Here is a 3,942-nt window from a genome sequence, read left to right as displayed (position 1 = left end):
GGATCATCAGGATGGAATGAGAGGTAGAGTTGAGTGTCATCAACATAGCAGTGATATGAAAAGCCATGTTTCTGAATGACAGAACCTAGTGATGCCATGTAGACAGAGAAGAGAAGTGGTCCAAGTACTGAGCCCTGAGGCACCCCAGTAGCTAGATGTTGCGACTTGGACACCTCACCTCTCCAAGATACCTTGAAGGACCTATCTGAGAGGTAAGACTCAAACCACTGGCGAAGAGATGCCACTTCCTGAGATGCCATTTTCCAATAGGGTTGACAAGAGAATCTGGTGTATCAAAAGCAGCAGACAGATCCAGCAAAATAAGTATAGAAGATTTGGAAGACACTCTTGCCAGTCTTAGGGCTTCAACAACTGAAAGCAAGGCAGTCTTGGTCGAATGTCCACTTCTGAAGCCAGATTGGTTGCCGTCCAGGAGGTTGTTCTGTGTGAGAAAGGCTACTTTTTTTTTTTTTTTTACTTAAAACTGTGCTTTATGTTGGACAGTATTTATTTATCACAAGTTGTTCAAATCAGTTGTAAACAGAAGCAGCTCCGGGAGGATGACGTATGAGGTCGGCTTTGCGCATGCGCCGCTCAGAAGTGACACACACGGAAGCGCAGGGGAGATCAAAACAAAACAACAGTCAAGAATTAGAAGTGCAAAGCGAGGATTTGTAAAAAAGAACGTCAGAGGATTTCGATATAAGCCAAGAGGAGACTGGTTTGCCTTTGCTAAAGTAAGGAAACTTTGCTTCCTTTGATCCTGTAAACAAACGTTGGTTTTCACGAGAATCACCGGCGCATGCGCAACACTGACCTCATACGTCATGCTCCCGGAACTGCTTCTGTGTACAACTGCTGGCGCAAGCTAGATTCAAGTGATTATTACGTTTTGAATATGGATATTTGTCTTACAAAAACGCATCGATTCGCTACAGGAGGCCTTTGTTCACCCCCTGGAGCCGTGTGAGACACTTTTTTTTTATGGATGGGCGATTTTTATTTAAGTTATTTTGGACTGAAGTAATGCAACACCCGCTGAGTGGCATTAAACAGCTTGAAAGATCAAAGACAATTTTTTATATAACTCCAACTGGATTCGTCTGAAAGAAGAAAGTCATATACACCTAGGATGCCTCGGGGGTGAGTAAAACACAGCCTAATTTCATTTTTGGGTGAACTAACCCTTTAAGCTTTGTCTGTGAAACCGGGGGTTAATTTTACAAGAATTTTATAAGATCTTGCAATTTTTTTAATTGTGCCTAAGTGAGGTAAGAAACATGATGAAAGTGAACTCTATTTAACACTAATTTGAAGTGTAGTACAAGTGTACATTCGATACAATTAAGCACACTTGTTTTTTACAAGGGTAACAATGTCTGTATCTTAGTTTTCAAAGAAATATTTCACCCAAAAATGTAAATTCTGTCATCATTTATATTTTAGTATTGTCATTCCAAACCCGTTTCTTTCTTCCGCAAAACAGTCAAGTAGATATTATTATTCCAAACAACACTGGACCCCATTGAGTGTATGTAAGAGAGAGCGCAAGATAGATTAGGTATCTATCGCAAATCATGTTTACAGATGGATAACAAATTTAACGTTTAGTATCAGCTCTATAGACATGTCACACAACTGACACGGTTCTTGGGGTGGCGTCTGATGACACTGATGCCGACTTATTGACATGCTTCAGCTGACAGTGAAGGGGAAACAAAACAAGCTTATAACTCTAAGCAGCATACATCACCACCTACATGCATCAGACGAGCTGCACAGATGGTTAATGTTATGAGAGAAGGAGAGGAGAACAAAGAACAGAGCATCACTTCTTCAACCTTTGATAAACTCCGGTCATGAACAGTAGACAGCCATTGTCCTTCCTCTTTCTTCCTGTCTGTCAGGCCGACGTTTATTTTTCTCAGTGCTTTGACCTTCTAATTTATCTCTACTGGCAGATGATTTAGTTTATTAGTGTTAAAAGAATAGTTCACCCAAAAATGGAAATTTGCTGAAAATGTACTCACCCTCAGGCCATCGAAGGTGCAGATGGGTTTGCTGGAGAAATGTAGCATTGCATCACTTGTTCACCAGTGGATCCTCTGCAGTGAATGGGTGCCGTCAGAATGAGAGTCCAAACAGCTGATAAAAACATCACAATAATCCACAATCCATGTGTTTCTCTGCACAGGCCCGGTGCACCCAGAACGCGATCTTCCCAGATGTCCTTTACTCCGAGGACACGAAAGGTCAGTAGACTTTTTGCTTTAAATGAATGGTTATTGTCATGGTGTAAAGAACAGAAACTGCTCTTTGTTAATAATCTTTTCTGGGAGCGTCCTAGGCTTTTTCGCGCTGATGGCCTGCACCCCAGCAGAGTGGGAGCAGAGCTCATGTCGGACAACATCTCCAGGACGCTACGCTCCATATGACTAGTAAGTCAAATCTCAAATAACTGCCATGATGACTTTTGTTCTACCCGCTTAAATTATAGAAGTACTTGCGCTGTCCAATCTATAAAGACTGTGTCTGTTCCCCAAATAGTTAGGTCAAAATATTAATTTAATGCAGGATCGTGATTAAACCAGAAAAATCTCGCTAATTGTCTGAGATTTTAACATTCACGTTGATAATATAAATGATACATTAGGTTTACTGACCTAATAAACTCTTTTGGAGTCAAGCAAAACGTCACCGGGCCCACTCATCGTTTTAATCATACGCTAGATTTAATTATATCGCATGGAATTGATCTTTCTGATATAGATATCGTACCTCAAAGTGATGATGTTACTGACCATTTCCTTGTATCGTGCATGCTGCGTATTACTGATATTAACTATATGGCTCAGTGTTATCATCCGGGCAGAACTATTGTTCCAGCCACCAAAGACAGATTCACAAATAACCTTCCTGATTTATCACATACACATAAACTAGACAAAATGATTAGCAACATGGGCACTATCTTCTCTAATACATTAGAAGCTGTTGCCCCCATCAAATTGAAAAAGGTTAGAGAAAAACATACTGCGCCATGGTACAACAGTAATACCCATTCTCTCAAGAAAAAAACTCGTAGTCTTGAGCGCAAATAGAGAAAAACTAACTTGGAAGTTTTTAGAATTGCGTGGAAAAACAGTATGTCCAGCTATATTCCCTCACAGTTTAATAGTAATGACCAGTGTTAGGGAAAGTTACTTTTAAAAGTAATGCATTGCAATATTGCGTTACTCCCTAAAAAAGTAACTGATTACGTTACTTAGTTACTTTTTATGGAAAGTAATGCGTTACGTTACTTTTGCGTTACTTTTTAAATCTGGACAGGGCTTGCTTGTTTGTTTTTAATATTAAAAAGTTATATTTTTGGCAAATATATAAAAGCCTTTTCACACCAAAAGTGAAAGTACATTTACGTCTGTACAGTAGAATGCAGAAGAAGACATTTCAACACACTTCAGCAGTAATTTGTGCTTATTATTATGGTTGAACTGAAGTTCAGAAGCAAAGACATTGGTTAATAGAATGGGATTAAATACATAAAGCATATTTGTGTTGTTTAACATTTCATTATTGCATATTCTGAGTTGCATTATTTTTATTAATTTTGAGGAATACTGAAGCTGTGTTTTTTGTGAGTGAGATGAATTAATGCATATTCATATTTATTTTAGAACTACAGTAACATCTTCTGATTTCTCTCAACATGGGGACAGCAGAGCTGCCAGTCAATAAATTGGAAAAAAAAAGTAACTTGCGTTACTTATCTGAAAAAGTAACTCAGATATTCTCTTGTAAATTAAAAAGTAATGCGTTACTTTACTAGTTACTTGAAAAAAGTAATCCGATTACGTAACTCGCGTTACTTGTAATGAGTTACCCCCAACACTGGTAATGACTATGAATTTCTTCACTGATAAAATAGATAACATCAGAAAT

General features: G+C 38.5%; 1 protein-coding gene across 1 annotated transcript in view; it reads right to left on the bottom strand.

Moving 5' to 3' along the window:
* The window catches only part of LOC107566000 (sodium- and chloride-dependent creatine transporter 1-like), a 34,334-nt gene that overhangs the window by 16,942 nt on the left and 13,450 nt on the right, over positions 1-3,942 (bottom strand). The window lies entirely within an intron of this gene.

Source organism: Sinocyclocheilus grahami, unplaced genomic scaffold (assembly GCF_001515645.1).
Source record: "Sinocyclocheilus grahami isolate Dianchi unplaced genomic scaffold, SAMN03320097.WGS_v1.1 scaffold1039.1, whole genome shotgun sequence".
NCBI lineage: Eukaryota > Metazoa > Chordata > Actinopteri > Cypriniformes > Cyprinidae > Sinocyclocheilus > Sinocyclocheilus grahami.
This window is presented reverse-complemented; position numbering and strand designations above follow the sequence as displayed.